Genomic DNA, 25,848 nt, shown 5'->3' with positions numbered 1-25,848 from the left:
TGTGTGTGTGTGTGTGTGTGTGTGTGTGTGTGTGTGTGTGTGTGTGTATCAAAGAGCCCACCATTGAGTTTATGTCAGAAACAGTCCCTGTTTCCCTTATTAGGGTACCCACTTAGATACTGAGCAACCATGGGCTACAACCGAGCAGAGGTTAAAGGTTATATCCATACATGGTCCTTGGTTGAAGCAACAGGCTCATAAAAGAGCCCTGTGCCCAGATATATTTGGTCCTTGTGGAGCTGCTGTCCTCTCCAGGTCATATTAATTCCCCCTTCTTTCATATGATTCCCTGTACTCTGCCCAAGATTTGGTTATAAGTCTTAATATCTGATTTGATACACTGCTAGGTAGAGTCTTTCAGAGGCCCTCTGTGGTAGGCTCCTGTCCTGTTTCCTGTTTTCTCCTACATCCAATGTCCATCCCATTTGTCTTTCTAAGTGAGGATTGATCATCTTACCCTGGGTCCTCTTTCTTGTTTATCTTCTTTAGGTGTATAGATTTCCGTATATTTATCCTATCTTATAGGTTTATATAAGTGAGTATATACCATGTGTGTCTTTCTGCTTTTGGGATACCTCACTCAGGATGATCGTTTCTAGGTCCCACCACTTGCCTGAAAATTTCATGATTTCCTTATTTTTCATTGCTGAGTAGTATTCCATTGTGTAAAAGTACCACAATTTCTGTATCCATTTCTCAAATGAGGGGCATCCGGGTTGTTTCCAGGTTCTGGCTATTATGAATAAAGCTGCTACAAACATGGTTGAGCAAATGTCCTTCTTGTGTACTTGAGCATCTTTTGGATATATGTCTAGGAGTGGTATAGCTGGATCTTGAGGAAGGAGTATTCCTAATTGTTTGAGAAAGCGCCAGATTGATTTCCAGAGTGGTTGTACCAGTTTACATTCCCACCAGCAGTGGAGGAGAGTTCCCCTTTCTCCACAACCTCTCCAGCATGTGTTGCCACTTGAGTTTTTTATCTTAGCCATTCTGATGGGTGTAAGGCGAAGTCTCAGGGTCGTTTTGATTTGCATCTCTCTGATGGCTAAGGATGTTGAACATTTCTTTAAGTGTTTCTCTGCCATTCCATATTCCTCTACTGAGAATTCTGTTTAGCTCTGTACCGCATTTTTTAATTGTATTACTTGGTTTGTTGCTTTTCAGCTTGTTTAGTTCTTTATATATACTGGATATTAGTCCTCTGTCAGATAGAGGGTTGGTGAAGATTCTTTCCCAATCTGTAGGCAGTCGTTTTGTTTTGATGACGGTGTCCTTTGCTTTACAGAAGCTTTTCAGTTTCATGAGGTCCTATTTATCGATTGTTTCTCTTCGAGCCTGTGCTGTTGGTGTTCTGTTCAGGAAGTTGTCTCCTGTGCCAATGAGTTCTAGGCTCTTCCCCACTTTTTCTTCTAACCAATTTAGTGTATCTGATTTTATGTTGAGATCTTTGATCCACTTGGACTTTAGGTTTGTACAGGGTGATAAGTATGGATCTATTTTCATTTTTCTGCATGTAGACATCCAGTTGGACCAGCTCCATTTGTTGAAGATTTAAAATAAGGCATTATTCTGGACTATTAGAAATCATGGCACATGATTACAAACAGCACATCTGCTTGCATACTGCCATGATTTCCACCATGATGATAATGGACTAACCTTGGAAACTGTAAGCTGGCCCCTAATGAATTTTTTTATAAGAAAGAGAGAGAGCAAAACTAATGTAAGCCTTCCTTAAAAAAATAATTTGGGCATCCGCCTTACTCAAAAGTTGGTAAGCCTGTTTGCTTTTTCTCATATGTAAGTACAGAGGAGGATGGAGGACGATTTCAAAGAAAGCAGGATGGTTTGTGGTTTTTATAGCATCTGTTGTAAGACTGAAGTCATGGCATGCACAGGCCATAAACATTTTTATTCCTTAAAACTTATTTAGAACATTCTTCTGGATACAATACTTTATTATGAGCAAAATCAAATAAAATGTTGAGTCAAAACAGACTTTTATTAAACTAATATCGACTCACTTACCATGACAGTTTTGAAATTTGATTTTCAATATATTGTCAAAATAGGTAAAGAGATTGCATAGTAACCTCACATTGCCTCATTCATATGTTGATATATTCTACTCAATTTCAGATTTCTATTAGAGGAAAAATCCAAAGTTATCAAATGGAAATTGCTCATAATATCACTCAAACTATCCTGTTACTAACAATAACTTTTCCTGTAAACTTTCTTTAAGTTTTTCCATAACTTAAATATACCTTGAAGCAAAATATATTATCTCCAACTAATATTGAAAACTCTACATCTCCATTTATATCATATACTCTGTTTGTATCATACAACTGATATTTGACTTTATGCTACCTTAAAAATTTAAAAGTCATGTATTTAAATAATATCACAGCATCTGTATTTTGTTCCCCAAACAAAATGCAGTGTACTGTATAATTTTGTAAGATTGAGTTAACAATTTGCATTTCCCTGATGACTAAGGACGTTGAGCATTTCTTTGTTTCTCTGCCATTCTAGATTCCTCTACAGAGAATTCTCTGTTTTAACTCTGTACCCCATCTTTTAATTGGATTACTTGAGTTGTTGCTTTTTAACTTAATTGAGTTCTTTTTTAATTAAAATTTTTTATATTAATTACAGTTTGTTTACTTTGTATCTCAGCTGTAGCCCCCTTCCTCATTCCCTCCCAATCTCACCCTCCTTCCCTCCTCTCCTCCCTGCCCCTCTCTAAGTCCACTGATAGAGTTCTTTATATATTCTGGATATCAGCCCTCTCTCAGATATAGGGTTGGTGAAGATCCTTTCCCAGTCTGTAGGCTGTTGTTTTGTTCTGATGACAGTGTTCTTTGCTTTACAGAAGCTTTTCAGTTTCATGAGGTCCCATTTATTGATTGTTGATCTTAGAGCCTGTGCTGTTGGTGTTCTGTTCAGGAAGTTGTCTGTTCTGTGCCAATGCGTTCAAGTGACAATACATGCTGGAGAAGATGTGGAGAAAGGGCAATCTTCCTCCATTGCTGGTGGGAATGTAAACTTTTACAACCACTTTGGAAATCAATCTATGGATCTATATGGTGCTTTCTCAGACAATTAAGAATAGTGCTACCTCAAAATCCAGCTAGACCACTCCTAGGCATATATCCAAAATATGCTCACATATACAACAACGGCCTTAGCTCAACCATGTTCATAGGAGCTTTATCTATAATAGCCAGAATCTGGAAACAACCTAAACATCACTCCAACTGAGGAATGGATATAGAAATTATGATACATTTACACAATGGAATTTTACTCAGCAATTACAAACAAGGAAATCATGAAATGTTCAGGCAAATGGTGGGAACTAGAAAAGATCCTCCTCAGTGAGGTATCCTAGAAGCAGGAAGATACAAATGGTATATACTCACTTTTAAGTTGATAGTAAACATATAATTTAGGATAAACATATAAAATCTGTACACCTAAAGAAGCTAGACAAGAAGGAGGAAGGACCCTAGGTAAGATGATCAATTCTCACTCAGAAAGGCAAACAGGACAGACATTGGAAGAGGGAGAAAACAGGGAACAGAAGCCTACCACAGAGGCCTCTGAAAGACTCTACCCAGGAGGGTATCAAAGCAAATGCTGAGACTCATAGCCAAACTTTGGGTAGAGTGTAGGGAATCTTATCAAAGAAGGGAGAAATAGAAAGAGATAGAGGGGACAGGAGCTCCACAAGGAGAACAACAAAAACAAAAAATCTGGGCACAGGGGTCTTTTCTGAGACTGATACTCCAACCAAGGACCATGCATGGAGGTAACCTACAACGCTTGCACAAATGTAGCCCATGGCAGCTCAGTGTCCAATTGGGTTCCATTGTAATGGCAACAGGGGCTGTCTCTGACATGAATTCAGTGGCTGGCTCTTTGATCACCTCTCCCTGATGGTGGAGCAGCCTTACCAGGCCACAGAGGAAGACAATGCAGCCAGTCCTGATGAAACCTGATAGGCTAGTGTCAGAGGGAAGGGGTGGAAGACCTCCTTATCAGTGGACTTGGGGAGGTACATGAGAGGAAAAGAGGAAAGGAGGGTGAGGTTTGGGGGGATGAGGGAGGGGGATACAAACTGAATAAACTGTAATTAATTAAAAAAATAAGTAAATTTAAAAAATTTTTAAAAGTTAACAATTATCAACAACTGTTCATAATACATATATTTATTTAATTTTCTATTTTTTATTAATATGCTTTCAGGTTGCAATTGTATTAAAACCTAAGATTATTCAGAGAAAAGCTTGTTGATATTAAATTATTAAGCCACCCTTCATGTGACCACATGGTTGCAAAGTCAAATTAAAGAATGAGAAACTTTAAAAACATGTGTAGACACTTTTATTATTATTTGGAATTCTAATCTGTCCTTCCAAGCATTCATTTATTTAACTAATAGGCATGAAATAATATTATGGGATTCAATCATAAAACAAAAATCTTTCTATTCCTTTTAAGGTAGATTTTAATTTAAGAAAAAAAATGGTTAAGAATAAATGTTTTCGAAGTCTGTATCCCCAAAACATTCTAAAACCAAGGTTCAGATACTGGCTAGATGTCCCACCGTTTTTGATCACTGGCTGCTTTTGCAGAGGACTGGGCTTCAGCACCCTCATGTTGGCTCATCACTATCTGTACTCTCAATTTGAGGACATCCAGTGCCCTCTTTAATACTTTTTGGACACTAGGTACACATGTAGTACGGATACACACATTCAAACAACCGTGTATCAAAAAAATAAACCTAAATCAATTTTTAAATTAAAACTAAATCAATGTACAAAAAGAAAATGTTATTTAAAAAAAAAAAATTCCCCCCTTGGGATGTGTTCATTGAGGCCTAAGAATTTCCCCACACATTTATTTCATAACTTCCTGTTATCTCTCTCCAAGAGTGAAGCATCTACAATGTTTTCCCACAACTATAAAGTCTCTTCAAAATGTCAATTCCAGCTATTTAGCATCCTAGAGGTTTGTTCAACATTTTTTTTTTCATTGTTCATGTCTTTCTCTCCTGATGATGTTATCTTCTCCTAAATAATTCTGGCCTAACTACCTCTAAAGCACACATTTACTGAAAACATTTGTAAAGTGGACGTTTAAGAAAAAATGTCTGTCACCCTCTGTAAGTATCTTGTAGCTTCTCTTCAGCGTGTGACCCTGACATTTCGATAATTGCTTCAACCTTCGCAAAGCTGGGCTTTGTGCCTTGCTGGATGAAACGCTTCCTGGGCTCCTTATTTTAGGAGTTTTCCACTTTGATTACAGAGCCACCAATTTCTCCTTTGCCCTAGCTGGGGCCGCTTTTAGACTGTCGGCACGCCTGAATCAAGTGTTTTTTTCCCTGTGAAAATGGAGTGCCCATGGTGAAAGTGATATTATCATTACTTTTCTTTTGTGACTCATTTTGGGAGAACTGAATGTATTTCTGAAAATGATTTCTTAGTAACTGAAGAACCTGATGGACATTTTTAACTGAACCTGATGGACATTCTATAACAACTACACAATGGTTGAAATGAGGTATTTACAATAGGAATGTGTTATTGTCTCAGTTGGCTATTGTTTCAAATTGAGATAAAACAATGTAACAAGTTAAGAATTGAAGTTTAAAGAGAAATAAGCCAAAACTTAAGAAAGAATAAGAACGTGTTATCTTTTTCAGGGAAGTTTAAATTTTCTCCATGCTGAAGTGTTGGCTGTGAGATGCGCTGTGGGGAGGCAGTGGAGTCAGTCAAAGCCTGCCGCATAAACATGAAGACTCAGGTTCACATCCGGAGCACCCCAAGGAAGTCCAGGTATGGTGGCTTGTCTGTGATCCTTACAGGAAGGAGGCACATCAAGCTGAACTCCAGCCCCCTGGCCAGTTCATCCAGCCAGCCACTGAGTGTTGAATTCAGTAAGAGAGCTTGTCTCAAGAAAGAAAAAGAGAGAAAGAGAGGGGGAGGAAGAAGGAGAGAGGAAGAGAGGAAGGAAAGGAGAGAGGGAGGGAAAAGCAGACATACAGAAAGAAAAAGAAGAAAGAAAGAAAGAAAGAAAGAGAAAGAAAGAAGAAAGAAAGAAAAAAGAAAGAAAGAAGAGAACAATAATTGAGAAAGACTTGATGTTAAACTCTGGCCTTCACACACACTCTCATGTGCATGTGCACACTCAACACACACACACACACACACACACACACACACACACCTGGCACATTCACACACATACACACAAAGAAAGAGAAAGACAGACAGAGACACACAGAGAGAGAAAGAAAATCTAACAGCTGATGTGAAGTGGGGCTACAACTGCTTACCAGATCATTTGAACACCTTGTCCAGAAATGTTCTAGGGTCCTTACAAAATAGTCTCAAGCAAGAACTACCTTGTCCCTTCTTTAATGTGAGGAGCCAAATGTGACAATGGTGCTTGTGAACCTGAAAGTGGGCTTGAACCACAATGATCTGCTGTTGCCTTGGCTTAGATCCAACCTCTAGAGCTGTGAAAAAGGAATCCGAGTTTGTATAATTTTGTTATATCAGCTTGACCAGACTATGATTGAGGTCTTGCTGGAACAACACACTGCTACTTTTTCTAGAGAGATGCAGTGCAATCCTCCGATAAATTTGACAGTAATGAACAATGAGATCTCTAGTAAGCGCCTATGAACAATGTAGTCTCAAAATCTCATGCATCAATGATAACTGGTTTCTAAGTTCTTTTTTAAAAAAGCCATTTGAACATTTTAGTCAGATTTTGTCTTGGCTAGAGAATTCCCAAAAATGTGGCCAACAGTTCTAGACAATACTGTGATTAATAACCTTCTACATATTCTAATACTCTTTGTTTAAATTATATTTTCTTTTTACTTGGCACAGTATACACATAATTATGGGTACAGTGTGATATTTTAGTGCATTTGTATGATGACTAGTAATCACATTGGGATTGCTGGCAAGTATCACCTCAGATAAAAATTAACTGAAATCCTTATTTTCCACCTGATCCCATTTTGTGCTAGATGGGAAGCAACTTGTGCGGAAATATTATATTTCATTAGCATGCTTTTCATTATGGCTTAACCCATATATTTTAAATCTCCATAGAGCAGCTTATTTTTCATAATTTCAAACTTTCCAGAAGTAGAATTATGAATACCTTATATGATTCACTTTTTCCCTTTGTGTTCTATTCTGGACTTTCACCTACATCATTGATAGAGCCATCACCAAACTAATTCCTTTGTGGTAATTAGAAAGAGCAGCCCTCTGTCCTGAAGTAACTCCCAGGTGAGAAAAATGGAATTTTGTCCTCATGTTTCCTTTAACCCAACTTATAGCCAGCTCATTGTTCTACCATTCCCTAGGGAAGGGACAATACTATAAAACAAAGAGACAATAAGGAAATAAATTCATTGTAGGGATTTCTAGTTCTGAAATGCAGGCCACAGTGAACAGGAAGTCCTGAGGTAATAAGCAATAGCTCTGAGAGATGAAGATGGGCCTTGGCAAAGACCCACTCAAAAGGAGACTTTATTCCCATTCTATGTAACATCAGTGGTGAACCATAATGTAGGGTTGGAAAGAACTTAAATGTATTTTAATGACTCAATTTATTTGCCAAATTTCTATGCTAAAGTATGGATCAAGATACTATTTTGATAGAAGCAGTTATTAAAAGTCTCCCAGCCAAAAAAAAAAACAAAAAAAAAACAAAAACAAAACAAAAAAACAAAAAACAAAAAACAAAAACAAAACAAAACAAAACAAAAAAAACAAAAAAAACCCAAAAAACCCGGGTCAGATGGTTTCAGAATTCTACAAGACTTTCAAAGAGTAGCTAACCAGTACTCCTCAAAGTATTCCACAAAATAGAAATGGAAATAACATTGCCAAACTCATTCTATGAGGTCACAGTCACCCTGATACCTACACCACACAAAGACTCAACAAACCAATTTAGACCAATTTACCTCATGAACATTGATGCAAAAATACTAAATAAAATACTCATGAATAAAATTCAAGAACACATAAAAAAAGCATCATCCACCATATGCTAGTAGGCTTCATATCCAGGAACCAGGTTTGGTTCAAGAAATGAAAATCCATCAATGTAATCCACCATATAAACAAACTGAAAGAAAAGATCATCTTACCCAGACTCAGAAAGGCACACACAGTATGTACTCAGTTATAAGTGGATATTAGCCATATAGTACAGGATAGCCATACTACAATTCATAGATCTAATGTAGATAAGTAAAAAGGAAGACCCAAGGGAGGATATGTAAATATCACTCAGAAGTAGAAATAGAATAGACAGAAGACGTAGTTAAAGAGAGGGAACAGGGTTAAAGAATGAGCATGGAGATAAATGAGGGTATAGATCACACTAGCGAGAGGAAATGGGAGGACAGAGAACTTGCAAAGAGAAGAGAAACTGTGGATAGAAGCACCTCTGAGACAAGCTAGAGACCTGAAGGTTAGGCTGAGAGGATATGGGCATGACTGGAGCTAAGACTCTTAGTAGCAGGGGTAGTAGAGACTGAAGATGCCACCTCCTAACTAGACTGGACTCCTAGTGGAGGGAGAAGAACCCCAACCCACCCACAAAAACTTTGGCCCAATATTTACCCTGCCTACAAGATTTGCAGGGATAAAAATAGAACAGAGATTGAGGACATGTCCCGCCTATGCTTGGCCCACACCGAGAGACCCACTCCATGGGAGAAAGTCAAGCCCTGACACTATTAAGAATACTCAGTTATGCTTGAAGATAGGAGACTAGTATAGATTTCCTCTGAGGTGCTCTATCCAACAGCACATGAAAATTGATGCTGAGACTCACAGCCAAACATTGGGCTGAGTGTAGGGTGTCTTGTGGAAGAATGGCAGAAAAATAGACATACCCAGAGAGGACAGGAGCACCACAGGAAGACCAATAGAGCCAACTAACCTGGGCCCAGGGGTAGGCTTATGGAGCACCAACCAGGAATCATGCATGTACTCTACCTAGGCTCCTTACACATATGAAGAGGATGAGTAGCTTGGCCAACATGTGGGACCACTAGAGAGGGAAGAGGGGGTTGTCTCTGACATGAACTCTGCTGCCTGCTTTTCAATCACTTCCCCCTGGAAGGAGTGCCTCACCAGACCACAAGGGATGAAGACATCTTAAGTCTTGATTTGATTTGATGTGCTGGTATGAATTGGTGGAAGGAGTCTGTTGCCTGCTTTTCAATTACTTCCTCATGGTCAGCTGACCTGCCAGGCCACAAGAGAAGAAGTGCTCATTCCTAATGTAACTTGATGTGCTGGTCTGATTTGGAAGGGGGAAGGCACCCCTTATCTGAGGAGGGCGATGTGTGAAGTTGGAGGGAGAATAGGAATGGGAGGAGGGGAGGGAGGGCCTACAATCAGGATGTAAAGTGAAAAAAATACATTAATTAAAAAAATACTCTATTTTGTATTTCTAGGCAAACAGGGTTTGGACCAGCCTCTGATAATTCCCTCATACTTCCATTGTTCCCAGCACTTGTGTACTTTCTCATGTACTAAGGATCATATAGAGTACACAGAAACAGAAATGTGGGCAATGCTGCCCTATCTCTTTACTATAGGGACAAAACAACAATGTAGCAGAAGTGTACATCCCAACACGAATAGATTCTTTTAGCATCTATTCTGTTTACAAAGCCTTACTAGGAATCATTGAGAATAGAAACTGAAAAAGACAGTAAGATTTTAAATGCACAGTCTACTTCTGGATCTTATGAATTTAAATAGGCTTAAGTAAATGGTCAAAGACAGTAATTGTGAAATAGTATGAGTATCCTTGATCCAGTGGAGAAAGCTCTTACTAAAAATTAAAAGTAAATGTGTTGTCTAAAAGTAAAGATATATTTTCTTCTCTGTGTTAGTGAGCTAAGGCTACTATATCCTCTGTCGCTTGTTTATATGATGGCTATTTAAATTCTTGATGTATGTCTAATGCACAACCGTTATTTCAAGTTACAACTAAAATGATAGCGGGAAGGATGCCCTAACAAAACTCTCAATTTCAGAAGAAAAGAAAAAGCCCAAACCCTTTACAACTTCTTCCCAAAAGATTTAAAGCAATGTGTTCCATTCACTATTAGTCCTAGTCTAAGAAAAGATGATAGCTTTCTTTTAAAATCTGGCACACATGTTGAATCCACATTAGATAAAAAAAAAAAAAAGAAAAAGTCAGAAGTGTTTCTCTTTGTACTAAATCTCCTACTCTATTTCCAAGCCGTGAGTCTGTGGGAAAATGCAACAATGAAATATTGTCATCATGGATTTTGAGAAACCTAGACGTTAAGGTAGTTATTGTTCTCAGGCTCTTGTGATCACTATTTCTGATCATTTATATGTTGTGTCTTTTTCTTTTAACTTAAAAATAAAAACTGCTTTCTTTATCATTTCTTTCTTTACTCCTGTCAGTGGTCCTTATTTCTCTTAAAATCTTATATGTTGTCTCTTATCTCCTTCTCTTTCAGCAAGTACTACTCTTTCCATCTTCCCAGTCTTGTCGCAACAATACACAGAATACACATTAAAGTGCAGCACTGAACAAAACTGGTTTAAATATGAACTCAAATATATGATTGCTAATCTAAATAAGCCTCTGCTCATCTAAATTACCATAAATAATCTTTTTTGTTGTTGCTTTTTATCTTTTATTTACATATACTTATTATTATCATTTACTACAATTTATTAAATTTGTATCTCGGCTGTGGCCCCTCCATTGTCTCCTCTGAACCCCACCCTTTTTCAATCTTCTCCCCCTGTTCCCCTCCCCTAGTCCACTGCTAGGGGGCGGTCCTCCTCCCCTTCTAATTAACCCTAGCCTATCTGCTCTCATCAGGACTAGTTCATTGTCTTCCTCTGTGGCCTGGCAAGGTTGCAGCCTTCAGGGAGAGGTGATCAGAGAGCCAGCCACTGAGTTCATGCCAGAGACAGCCCCTGCTCCCCTTACTAAGGAACCTACTTGGATACTGAGTCTATGGACTACATCTAAGCAGGGATTTTAGGTCCTCTCTCTGCATTGTCCTTGGTTGGGATGTCATTCTCTTCAGGGCCCCCAGGGCTCAGTTTTTTATGGCTCTGTTGGTCTCCTTTTGGAGCTCCTGTCCCCTCCAGGTCTTTCTATCTCCCTGCCCCCTTCAAAAGATTCCCTGCACTTTGCCCAAAAGCAGAAAGACACACATGGTATATTCTCACTCATAAGTGGATATTAGCCACATAATATAGGATAAACATATTAAAATCTATATTCCTAAAGAAGTTAAACAAGAAAGACCCTAGGGAAGATGCTCAATCCTCCTTCAGAAGGAAAAACATGATAGACATCAGAAGCAGGAAAAGACATGAACAGGAGAGGAACCTACCACAGAGGGCCTCTGAAAGACTACTAATTGAGGTATCGAAGCAGAGGCTGAAGCTCACAGTAAATAAATAATCTTAAATCATAAAAAAAGTTGTGTACAAAAATTGCATCTAAAGCTATGAAGAGTACTTAACCATAGGCAAAATGAGACCAACTAAAAGAAAAATATAACTGTTACAATATTAATAGATTTTAGAAAATCTTTACAGATTTTGAGCCCCAGTTTAGGTGGAACAAATAAGTGTAAAGAGTGGGCAAACAGACATACACATAAATAGAGGACAGAATTATAAAATGATATAATACTTTTGGCTGTATCTATTCAGGTTACTATGTATCTGTGAACAAATGAATATATTCAGCAGCTACAGGTCTAGAGCTTCATTTTTAAAATTAAATTTTATATGAAAGTAATGGTAAAGTATATATTATAATATGTAAAACATAAATAATTATTTATAATATCTATAATATATTATTGATATATTATAATATATTATTGTTTATAACCACAAAGCTAGAAAATTTTCAATGTTGTTTAATAGATGATTGATGTAATAAAATACTATGTGATTACTGTAATGAGTTATGTGTGTAAAAGCAAACTTTCCATGAATTATTAACAGAAACTAAGGGACTACATTTGTACTATGTGGTCACCTTGGTAAAAAACAAAGACTGCATTTATATGTATATCTAAGGTTAAATATTCAAGAATAAATACAGGTGGATTAGTGATAGATGCCTGTACTCCCAGGACTTGATATACAGAGGCAAGAAAGATGGTTAATTTAAATATCCATACCCTAGATAAAGAACCCTTATCTCAAAAGATCAAAATAAAATAACTAAATGAATAAGATGAAAGAAAACTTGTTCAATTAAATCATTGTTGCTATGTAACTTTATATGGGGGAACAGAGATATTAAAAAACACAGTAAAATCAGTTACTTTTGGTGCAAAAGACAAACCTCTGGGGTGAAGGTAAGTGTCAGGCTATATCATTCTTAACAAGTATTCACATTGGGAAACATAACTCTTAGGGTAAATCCATGTGTACTAAGGGGGGGATTTCTTAGAGTGGCTTATAGACTGTGGTCCAGCTAGTCCAACAATGGCTGTTTCCCAATGGAAAGGCCAAGAATACCATAGGTGTTCAATCCACAAGGCTAGATGTCACAGCCCATCTTGAGTCTGCATTGAAATCCCAAAGAAGCAGGTTCTAATACGATTAAAGCAGGCTCAGCAGTAGTATAGGTGAACTTGCCAGTGAGACAAGTCCACTTTTCACTTGGAATTCCTGCTAGTTGGAGCTATCTCCACATAGTTGTTATCACTAGATGGGTGATAATTGATGGACTTCTCCATGTCATCTTTCCAGAAGCATTTCAAAGACATGATTTTATTAATAACATGCCATAAGCTATGGTAGAATTTCAATTGTCACTGAGGTGGTGAAAGATGTCTATTCTTAGGACCGAATATTCGATGTAAGTTTTATGGGAAAAAATATGTCCTTGTTTCTGTATAAAAACTTCCCAATAACAATAGAATCGGTTTGTTACAACAACAATAGTGCTGCAGTTTCACTATCAAGTGAGCTTTCTTGGTGATGGAGACGGAAAGAGTGGACTCGAGAGTCGAGCAAAACCAATCCTTTCTGGCCACACACAGATGGACATGCTTCTTATTTCCCAATAGAGTTACAAGGCAGCATACACTTAGGAAAAGAGGGGATACACTTCTCCCTGTGTGGAGAAGAAAGAAAGAGAGTGGCGCCAATGGAAGGATTTACTGTTTTCCTCTATTTACTGAATTTCATTTCATAGTATTTTAAGACAGAAAAGAAACAGTACAAAAAAAAAATTTTAAAGACCACTAAAAGTCTTCAGCTACCACCTTTGTGCTAAATGAGTATAGCTCTCTTCAGTCTTTATTATGTATGCCACATCCAAGTTTTTCATAGTTTTTCTTCATTTTTATTTCTTGAACCTTGAAAGCTAGACATTAATCATTATGAAGAGAGTAGAACATAGGAAGGAACAGTGACATTCTGAAATATAGGATGCTCCATTCGGGGTTTTTATGATGAACACATGGTGTTGGGAGTTTTACCCAGTGTCTAGCACAACTTAAATGCTCAGAAAACTAACTGATTTTAAAAGTGGGTGCACGTGTGGGACAATGAACTTTTTCTAATTTTCTCCTATAGAATAGTAAAGAATGCACAATCTTCTATGCTGCCTGTAGAGTGCTTGCCTCCTCTATTAGGCCTGTGAAGAGACACTGATGAGCACTGAAAGTGTTAGGGATGCATTATCTTTCTATTAAGAAACTGAGCCAATTTCACTAGCATAATTTTCAAGTCATGGATTTAGTAAAGTGATTACATAGATACTGTTTCCGATCATCAGGTGCCTCATTTTTTAAATGTTTTATTGTGGTTTAATTCTTAAGCATATACACCATGTTATTTAATACTTGGGTTTTAAACCTTCAGTGAAGTTGAATGTATAGTGTAAATCAAGTAAACTATAAACTTCATTTTCCATGTTCTACAAGAAAAAGTTTAAATAATACAGTTATTATTTTAGCATATTCCTATGAGTAAGGCTTTCAATATTAGTCCCAAATGCCTTTCTATGTTTCGTTTTTATGTTATAAAAATAATTTAAAAGGCAAAACTGATATGTATACTTCCAGGCTTACAATAAAAAAAAAAAAAAGATTCACTTTCTCATGAAGGATGGTTTTACTTAGGACTACAGCTTTCATAAAACATCTGGATTATAACAGCTAAACGGATGCTGATTTTTCTTACATGTAAATGTAATATCCATATGTCACACAACAAGAAGATTTTCAGGTTCGTTCATTTGTCTGTTTTTAGCCTCTATAGTCTGTAAATAAATCAAGAACTATTTAGTTTTTCTCCACTTTTCAGCTTCATTCCATCTAGTTTAACATTAAAGTGAGTGTAATGTGTTCATTTTTTTTTTCAAGAAAATTCTTTGTTCTTCTGACACTATTGCATGATTCAGCAAGACACCATGAAAGAAAATCATAGCTCTGGTGAACTGCCCTCCCATCTCATCCAGACTACCAAAATATACTCTTTGAAAGTAGTTGGGGTTCTTTTAAAATTTTATTTTGCATGTTAGTGACCCATTATATAATGGTTTCATATAGCTTGTGTTTAAGTCAGACCTCTTAGGCACCACAATCATCTTATTGATAGACTTGCATTTATACAAGCCACTAATCTATACATGTGACCTTAATCTAATTTATCCTAAACTTCACTTTAATCTACTTCAGAGCATAATAATGCCATTTTTGCTCTCTGTTTGGGCTGGTGATCCATCAGTGCTATTTTCTATAATCATAGTGGGAGATCTTAAGTTTGCCAACCTCTGATTACTCCAAATCCTGTTCAGCTTCAAACTTCCTCCCTTTATTTTTATTCTCGAGTCTTATCACATTTCTGAGCCTCAGGGTACATAAATATTTGCTTAAACTAACAAATTCTTGTCTAAACAAAACTCCTGCTCTGAACTCTCTTCTTAATGCTTCTAGAGCCATGCTTTCAAAGCAATCACTAGATCATGTCTTGTAAATATTTACAAGAGAAGGTTTTTCTCTGTGGAGGACAGGGGATACAAAATGTTGGGTGACAAACTTTTATTTTATGAAAACATATGCCCCAAATGATTACCTGCTTTCCCCTCAGATGTTAAAACCACACACACACACACACACACACACACACACACACACACACACACACAAATACCGGTTATTCACTCAAAGAAATAGTTCAATTCCCTGTCGTGTGCCTGTAAATGAATGAGATGCTAGGAAGTTCAGTGATGGCTAAGAGAGATGTGATCTCCTGCATCCCCAAAAAACACATATATAGTGACAAAGATGGGCAAATAAGCAGGGATAAAAACACAGCTTGATAAACTCTACAGTCATTTGCTGATGAACATAAAGTAGCCAGATGCATGCTTCTAAAGGCTTATCATATAAATATGTACTTAAAAGGCAATTGGGTGTAGGTTAACTGAAGTAGTAGGACTGAAGCAGAGGGAAGCCATGTGTAAGTAAATCCAAGCAGAAGGAATATCATATGTAAAGGGACTGGCGATTTTTACTTGCTTTCAGTGAGTTGAAGTGCTGTGTTAGAATTCACAACAGATTCAACATTACATTTTTTTGACTTAGGGTATAACATATTAGACTGTAGAACAATCATAATGTCAGAAACTATAAAATTGTTGCATTAGCTTTTCCACTGAGCAAGCTCAAGAGTGTGGCATGACTTCCGATTGCCTCGTTTTGTCCCTCCTTACCCTATCATCTTGTAGTGTTACAAGAAAATGCACTTACAGAGCTCTGGGTGTCACAGAATTAGAATGAACATATCTGTAGAGAATTGATTAGTTTTCTTTCTGGTTGAGATGTACAACATGCACCGGATGATGAAGCTTTGCTATGCATGCCAGGCAGGAATAAATAGGCAATTACTCCCCAAGGCATGGATTCTCTCTCTGGCTGTGAAAACTCTTCCATTTTTGATGGAGGCTTTTGTTTGTTCAACCTAGGAAGCTACATTTCTCCATATTTTCAAGCTTCAGCAAAGTTACTAAAGATGAAGCACCTTTAAAGGAATGATACTTATAAAATTAAGAAGAAAGCTAACAAAACAAGATATGCATGGTATTTTCTGCTGTCTCAGAATTAGCCAATAGATACACAGATTGAGGGAAAGCAGTGGAAATTACTCTAAATTCTAAAGAAAAATATGAATGACTGGGGTTCGACTTTACCTGCAGTGAGGAGAATATGAACATTTCTGATGGGACATCACTTTCAAAATTATATGACAAAGGTACTCTGGCTTTTCCTGCTCACTCAGTTAAGCCAGCTGCCACAGCAGGAGCCAATCTGTAGAGACCTTAAAGAACTGATGATTTTTAGGAAACAAATACTGAGAACCTGAGGCATAATCTTTTGGGCTGAATTACACCCATCTAAAACTCATGTGTTTGTCAGAATAAAGTCTTCATCTCAGAAGTCTTTAGAATAATTACAGTGTGGCCAACAGGGTGGGTGTTAACCCAATATGACCTTAAAGGAGGGAATTTGACAGAGAGACCATATGATGATAACAGAGAAAACAGTCATCTATTAGCCAAGCATTACCACCTGGAAGAGACCTTCACTTATAGTCCAAAGAGGAACTCAAGCTTAGCAGCACGTAAGTCTTAAGTTCTAGCCTTCAGAACCCAAAGCAATCAAATGAGTTGATTAGACTACTGGGCCCATGGAGCATTACTATGGCAACCCCAGGGTACATGTTCTAGCAAGAATGAGTGAATAAGTGGAAAAAAGACATTGAAAGAAACTCCTCCTCAAGTTGAGCTGTAAAAATATTCAGGAGTATTACAAACAGGTAAATGAGGAAATGGAATCTGACGTGGAGTGGAAAATAGGTTTGCGGCTTTTATTGTAATGGACAGAAGTGAATTCATCCACAGATGTTTGGGTATTTTGTTTCTTCAACCTAGAAGACTATACCTCTCCATTTTTCCAAGCTTAAACAAGGTTACTAAAGATGAGGTACTTCTTAAAAATGAAATGGTACTTCTAAAATTGAAAAGCAAACTAACATAATAAGATATGAGAGGCATTTTCTGCTGTCTCAAAAAAAATGTTTGACTGAAGTCACTTCACATGGATATCAGAAGTCTAATTATGAGAACAGACCATATTTCTGGGCAGAAAATACACAACAAGATAATGAATGTATAAAGTATAAAACCAAACACTGGGAAATACAAAGCTTGAGGGTGAGAGTGGGAGAGAGGATCCATCATTGAAACCAAAGGGTTAAAAAAAATCCTTACAGTTCACACATACCTTGAAACCAAGATGAGAGGGACAAGGTGTGAGCTAAAAGGGTTTCAAGAACAGATTTGTATCTTTTTTCCCCTTACTGGCGGTGTACATTAGAAAGCCTTTCAGGGTTCCGTTTTCCTTCTCTATCAATGGCTTTCCATATCCTTCCTGTTCTGCTGCTTCATTTAAAGGTTGACCTGCATGCTCATCTTTCCTACTAGTTGGATAATCCCAAATCTTAGCTCCACCATGTTGCTACATCTTTTGCTCAGGACTTCATGCCTTACTTCTTTTCTCACATAGTTTACTGTATCCAACGTCCAAGCTGAAATTTTTAACATTTTACATTTTAACATTTAAACATTTTAACATTTTAAATCTTTTCATGACTTATAAATTAAACCAGTGAAACGTACTTAGATGTTACTGAAATAAGCTTCCTAAGTTAATAATCCTACTACATGTCAGAAACCAAGATGTTGATCTGAAAGGGCTAGAGAGATGAATCAGCCTTTGAGGACATACACTGCGCTTGCAGAAAATCAACCTTTGGTTCCCACCCCCCACATTGGTTGGCTCAGGTGTAACTACAGATCCTAGAGATCTGACATCCTCTGCTGCTTGCATTCACATGCAAATACCTATACACAAACACACACAATTATTAAAAAATAAAAGTCATTAATAAAAAAGAGTTGGTATCTATTAGTCTACTCACCTGAATATGTTTTATAGTATATATTTTATAAATTATATAATGTACTATTATGTTAATAGCATATATTATTTCATATATTATACATTTATAATATGTATATGATATTACATTGTAATTGTATATTATAATACATTACATGTGTATATAACATATAGACACATACATTCACATATATGCATACAGTATATATCTATATTATAAGTATATATAATATATATTTGTAGAGGAATTTTAATCCAGCAACATGGTTGCTCTGGAAAAGGATCACATCTAAAGACCTTCTAGGTCTATATGATCTTCCTGGAATACAGACATGACCTTAGTACACATCATTCATCCCTCTGGACTGAATATAGGCATGCCTTTAACACACACCTTTAAACAATGAAGTCCAATTGAGGAGCAGACAAAGTGAAGACTCAGAGAAATATTTGACAGAATGAGTCAGATATAGGATATGCCCACGTCTCACAAGAACTGTCAGGAAAGAGGCGGCTTGGAAGACAATACTCAGATGCCTCTCCTTTGATCATTTGCCCCAGGCAATGAGGTCTTGCCAGGCCACAGAAGAAAAGGGTCCAGGCATTCCTTGAGACTTGATAAGCTAGGGACAAATGGCAGTGGAGGAGAATTCCCCTTTCAGTGGACTAGGGGAAAGGGATAAGGGGGAAAGAGGGAGGGAGGGAGGGTGGAATCATGAGGAGCTTAAGGAGGGGACTACAATCAGGATATAAAATGAGTAACTTGTAGGAAATAAAACAAAAAGGCAATGCACGATAGAGGAGCAGAGTACAGTACAGGAATACAGTAGAGTTCATACAGTCAGTATATAAGACATCTTTCATCGTTTATATGTTCCATACAGCTCGGTGCAGTTCAGGTGAGTTTAGTGCAGGCAATTCAGTGAAGTTCAGTTCCTGGAGTTTAGAAGCATTTTTTCCAAGAAGAGTAATTCAGTGAGCAGCCAGGTGAAGCCAGTTTGAGTTAGTCAGCTTGGAGTAAAGTTTTGAGCCAGAACAGTTGAGTTGAAGCAGCCAGCTAGAGACTTCAGAAAGAACAAGAAAGGGTGAGTTTGTTCTGCAGTAAGTCTCAGAGGCTGAAAAACGTTCTTGACTTAGGTTTGCAGAAGGAGGCTGGAAAGTTAAGACTTCAAGGTTCAGGCTTGCTGAAGATTAGATTGTATGGAGACTAGAAGCTTACAAGCCTAGGCCTAGGAATAAATATAACAGATATGGAAAAACCCTGGGCTCAGGCCAAGCCATATATTCATAAAGCTTGGGTATTGCTCTCATCTCATCCCTTCAGCTGAGGAAGTAAAAGCAACATTTACAAAGATATATTACTTATTTTGGTAATTTTAATTATTCATAGTGAGATTATAAATTATAGTTTGGTATACTCACTCTTTTTTATCCCCAAGGGATCAGTCATAGGGCTTTCTTCAAATATCAAAATATCATACAAAATGCATAGTATTTACATAGTTAATACTTTTTCTATTTTTCTACTTGCTAAAAGGTCAAGAAGAAATTTTTAAGTATATCGGTCTTAGAATCACATAATAAATAATATAATTCATATGTCAAGTATTCTTATAATGTATTACTTAAAGAATATTTGACAAAAATAAAGTCTGTACATGTCTCATACAGGCACGTTTTCTTTTTAATATTTGTTTTCTGAGTTTGACTAATTCTACTGATACAGAACCTATGGATATTCAGGGAAGCCTGGATAGTCTGCTTTAGTCTTTCAAAATTCATGGTGACAGTATTACAGCTCACTTTCACTTGGGTTAATTTTTATTATTTACATAAAAAAGCATTTCACGTGCATATTGTGCCTGCTTCTATTGGATATGAGAGTGATTTTTCTTCTACTTAGAAGACTGTATTTGTTTCTCATCTTCTAGCTTTAGGAGAAATTTGTACAAGAGAATAGGCAGGCTCCTGAGAAATTTGATTTGAATTGCCAAATAGGGAAGAACTGGACTGTGTGCAAATACGTGTTTTCTAACAGAATGTGGCTGAGATTGTCCCCACTTATGCCATTCGTTTTCAATGCTCTGAGATATTTCATAGTTTTGAATATAAGTTTATGGGATTTGTTAAGCTGTGCATGTCTAATAAGATTCTTTGAGATAAAATTGTTCTTCCATTATGTAGACAAATGCTGGACATCTTTCAGAAAATAAGCACAGTATTTTCTTTTTTAACATTCAAAATATTTTTATGAATTTGTTGAGAATTTTATACAGTGTATTTTTATCATGTCTGCCTCTCTGTGCCTCCCCTTAACTCTTCCTAGATCTACCGTACTTTCCATCCCATGTTTTTTATTCAATAACCCATAAAATCCAATTTGTGCTGCCCATGTACTTTTAGGTTTGGGGCCATCCATTGGAACACACTGAGCCTACAAGGAACCATATCCTTAAAGAACACTGACTCTCCCTCCATCAGAATGGTATTAAATGTTCATAGCTCCTTAATTAAACATGGGGGCACTTGAGTTCTTTCCTACCTCATGCTAGAACTTTGAGTAGCTTGATTTTGCGCAGGTCTTACAATTTTTATGACTCCGCTTGTATGACAGTTCCTGTGCCTTGTGGAGGGAATGAGATATAGTTGTCCCATTTGTGATTAAATACCCTATGGACACTACTTTCTGCACTCTGGCCAGTTCTGAGATGTTTGCATTAACCACTATTCACTGAAACTTCTCTAAAGATGTCTGAGAGCCAGACTAATCTGTGGGTACAGATACATGAATTTAGAGCACAGTGTGATGCTAATGTTAAGGATGTTTTCAAAAGCCAAATTATGTATTATGTATATACAAAATGTATGTAGATAGAGAGAGTAATATAATGAGCTGAATATGGTGATATATTAATAAAAATTCATTTAATTCTAGTTACCCGGCGTGGGGATTGTGCTCATCCCAGAGCCATAGGTGACCAAATAAAACCTCACAGCCATATATGGGATATCTTTTTCAAGTTTTTGATTAATGGTGTCCCAGAGGTCCCCCACCAAACAATATGAGCTATTGCCATGATTCTTGGCTGCCTAACAGAATTTGATGGTATTTCCGAAGACACCACATACATTGATCACAGAACGTGAAGACATCAAGTTGGTCCTCACCAGGAAGTGTTTTCCCAGCAGGCTAGTTCCATAACATTGGAAAGTGCTCTGCAGGCTGCTGGGTAAGAAAGCCATCACCAGTCTTACCCAGCTGTGAGCCCTATGCTCTAGGGTTTAATAGTAGCAGAGATAATATGGAGGTAATCAGCCACTCTCTGATTGGAGTTAAGGTCAGCTCTACAGTGGAAACACATGCTTGGCACCTTAAACCTGGCCAGGACCCTTGGTAAAGGAGCCCTCAGACTTCAGAGATGAAGTTACTATTATTACCATTACCTTCTTGACCCCATAATAACACAGTAGGTAGTTTCTGAACTGAATTTAGATCACACAGACAAATTGTGCCTTTTATTATTGTTCTTTCTCTGTTATTTCACTTCTGGAATTGGAGCTAATAGAACTAAAAACCCACGTTGATTTAGAATACATTCCACAACTAAAAATGAATTTTTGTTGTTTTTGTTTTTTAATGGAGCAAATCTTTCAGATAGTACATATTAAATACCAAAGGACAACTTAGTGCTTGGATTTAAGGACTTATGGTTTATCTTAAAAGGATATAATGAAAGAAAGAGAAAATGTCTGCAGATTTTGTTCTGAATGTTTCTCTATAACACCTGTAATAAGTTAAATAAAAACATTAAACAAATGCATAAACAGAATCTCCCACAGTGTATAGCTTTTCTCTTTTTAAGAGGTTGACTTATTAAGGGATATGCATTGACCTCCTCGTTATCAATATCCCGTGGCAGAATTGCATTTTGTTTAACCAAAAACAAAGCCAAACATCAAACATAGGCAGTCTACTCATAAAATTCATTGTTTTCCATGATAAAAAGATGAATTTCTATTTAAGGTCTAGGTTAATAAACAAATTAAACCTTCAAGTACCTTCAAATTCATAAAATATATATTAAAAATAATTTTATTTAAAAAATCCTAAACAAACTGAGCATGATTCCATACATTTTATTTCCAGCACTTGGAAGACAAAAGCAGGCAGTTCTTTCTATCAGAGGCCAACCTGGTCTACAACTAGTCTATGGTAAGCTAGGGGACATAAACAATAAAAAAACAAATTCTAAACATCAGCATTCACAGTGGAGACTGGGCACAGGGCTGGGCTGATGTTTGTTTGCAAAGGTTGATTCACTCCCTTTCTTAGAACATGGCCTATGCAAGCTCAGGGAGGCTACTTTGTATGAACTTTAGAAATTGGTCTAAGGGATCTAACTGGTGATTTCCTTAATGAGTCTCCCTTCTAAATCTTGTTTTATTGGAATTTCCTTACCACCCTTTCTATGGAGGCAAGTCTAGTACTATCAACTGAAGACAGTTACCTGTGCTTGAACACAAGTGTACTTCAAGTTTTCAGAGCAGTGACTGCTAGTTTCTGAGGATAGACTCTGTCAGATAGTGTCAGATAAAATTTTTACACTTGTGTGTCAGAGATATTTTTGAAGAACAGTGATGATAGGTTTGTAAACAGATTTCTCTTTCAGTTGTCTGAAAGATAAACACCTCACTCATTTAAAACAAAACTACAACAAAACAGTGCTCCAACAGAGATTTTTACTTTGTTCCTCCGTGTCACAATTTCAAAAACCCTAGTAACACTTAAATTAATAATAATAATAATAATAATAATAACAACAGGAAAAGTGTAGCAAATCTGGAAAGCTTGGCTTTTTGTAGAGCCAGAGTGGTAACTGGAGAACGCTAAATTTGTTTGAACTTTCCCTTCTCCTTTCTCTCTTTCTCTAAAAGAATTAACTTTCAAGGACTCTGTCATTCAGACAGAACAGCAGCCTAGAGAATGGGAAAAGATTATTACCAACTTCACATCCAATAGAAGACTAATGCCCAAAATATATTAAAAAAAAAAAAAAAACCAATTCAAAAAACTAGATAACCCAAAACCAAATAAGTCAATTTTAAAAATGAGGTACTGATCTAAACAGAAAATTATAGTAAAGAAATCTCAAATGTCTGAGAGAACTTAAGGAAATGTTCAATATTCTTAGCAATTGGGGAAATGCAAAACAAAACTACTTTGACATTTCATCTTAAACCTGTCAAGATGGCTAAGATCAATAATTCAGGTGACAGCTCATGCTGGTGAGGATGTGGAATAAGGATAACTCATCCATTGTTGTTGGCAGGGTAAACTTGTACAAAAAAAAAAAAAAAAAAAAAAAAGGAAATCAGTGTGGTGGTTCCTCAGCAAGATGGGAATTGATCTACCTCAAAACTCAGCTTTGCCACTCTTGGGCAAAGAACACATTTTCCTATCACAACCACGCTTGCTCAACCATGTTCACTGATGCTCTTTTCTTCATAGCCAGAAATTGGAAACAACCTAGATGTCCCTCATCATAAGAATGAATAAAGAAAATGTGGTACATTTACAATAGAATATTACTCAGTTGCTTTAAAAAAATGTGATCATGGAATTCCCAGGCAAATAGATGGAACTAGAAAAAATCATCCTGAAAAAAGAAAGAAAGAAAGAAAGAAAGAAAGGAAGGAAGGAAGGAAGGAAGGAAGGAAGGAAGGAAGGAAGAAAGAAAGAAAGAAAGAAAGAAAGAAAGAAAGAAAGAAAGATGATCCTGAATGATGTAACCCAGACCTAGAAAGATTAAGTATAAAATGTATTCACTTACATGCATTTATTAGCCATTGAGTAAATGATAACTAAGCTAAAATACATAAACCAATAGAGGTTAGGTATAGAGGAAGGCACTACCGGCAACACATGGATCTCCCTGGAAAGAGGAAACAGAATAGATTTAATGGGTAGACTTGGGGAAGCTGGGTGGGAACACGTTGCTCAGGTGGGGTTTGAAAGGGGTAAAGGGGTTAAGAGTGGGAATACAGGGAAAGGCAGCTAGAATTGAATGGCATTTGAGGGGTGGTGTGATCACCTAGCATAGTGGAAACTCCCTAAAATATATGAAGGTGATCCTAATAAAGTCTCCAAATAATGGAGGAGATGGAGTCCCACCTGCCCATCTCTGGCACTAAAGGAAGCTTCCAGTATGAGAACTGGGTTTAATTCAATTCAGTTGTTGGTCAAAGGGTGCCATAGAAATCCCCAAACAACCCAGGCTACTGTCAAGACAATAGATTGCTCTCCACAAACTGGCAGCAAGGCCCCATTGCTCAAGGCAGTATACATACCACTTATTGAACACGGAGAGGTTGAGCTGGTGCCTACACAGAACCTTCGCCTCTACTGTCTTAGATAGGATTTCTATTACTGCAGTGAAACAGCATGGCCAAAAACAACCTGAGGAGGAAAGATTTCATTTCTCTTACAGTTCCATATGACATTTCATCATCAAAAACAGTGAGGTCAGAAACTCACACAGGGAAGAAACCTGGAGGCAGGAGCTGATACAGAGGCCATGGAGGGGTATTGTTGTTTTCTTATACAGCCCAGGGATGGCATCACCCACAATGAACTGAGCCCTCCCCTAACCAGTCCCTAATTAAGAGATGCCCTACAGGCTTGCCTACAGCATAATCTTAAAAAGACGTTTTCTTAATTGAGGTTTTCCTCTCTAATGACTTTAGCTTGTGTGAAATTAATACACAACCAGCAGATACACCTGCATTCTAGTGTCCTTTGTATGGGAAAGCTCTCTGCAGGCTAGCAAAACAAAAATGTAAACACCAACCAAACCACAAACCCTTTGATCTAAAATACTGTCCTGCCTGCAAAATATGCTAGGGCAATGTTGACACAAAGCTTGTGGGAGAATCCAAACATTGACTGATTTGACTTAAGGCCTACTCCAGGAGATGGAACTCATACCTAACACTATTTGGGTAAACGATAACCAAAGAATAGATAACCAAGAGACGAAGGATAAAACCAAATACTACTGGTCAAAATGATATTCTACTATACTCATAGGTCAGTGCCTTATTCAGCCATCATCAACGACCCTTCTTCCTGCAGCAGATGGGAACAATTATACAGATCCACAACCAGATATTAGGCAGAGAGACCTTAGAACATACAGCTCTAAATGTGATGGCTCAATCAGATTTCTCCCCTTAAAACTCAGGGAACCCTGCTGAAGAGAAGGCAGAAAGAATGTAAGAGGGATGGAGGACACCAGAAAAACAATAACCCAGCCTCCTAAATCAATTGAGCAAAGCTCATGTGAACTCAGGAAGGCTGAAGCAGCAATCACAGGGTCTACACGGGTCTACACCAGATCCTCTCCTGAGTGTGAATGAATGGGTCTCTGATTGTTGTGTTTTCTCTTGGGCCCTTTTGCTTCTCTTGCTTTGCCTTGTCCAATTTTGATTAAATGGTTTTTGTTTTGTTTTATTTTGTTATGTTTTCTTGTTGTCTCTTAAAAGCCTGTCCTTTTCTATGATAGACAGAAAGATCTGGATAGGAGGTGGGGAAGAACTTGGAGGACTAGAGGGTAGGGAAACAGTAATCAGAATATGTTATATGAGAAAAGAATCTCTTTTAAATAAAAGGGAAAGTAATAATAAAAGAAAATATAAATCAAACAATTGTCCTTGTATTAGTTTTAATGACTAACAATTCATTTACAGTATTATAATATAATATAATATAATATAATATAATATAATATAATATAATA

Source organism: Psammomys obesus, unplaced genomic scaffold (genome assembly GCF_907164565.1).
Source record: "Psammomys obesus unplaced genomic scaffold, mPsaObe1.curated_primary_1811, whole genome shotgun sequence".
NCBI classification, from domain to species: domain Eukaryota; kingdom Metazoa; phylum Chordata; class Mammalia; order Rodentia; family Muridae; genus Psammomys; species Psammomys obesus.
This window is presented reverse-complemented; position numbering follows the sequence as displayed.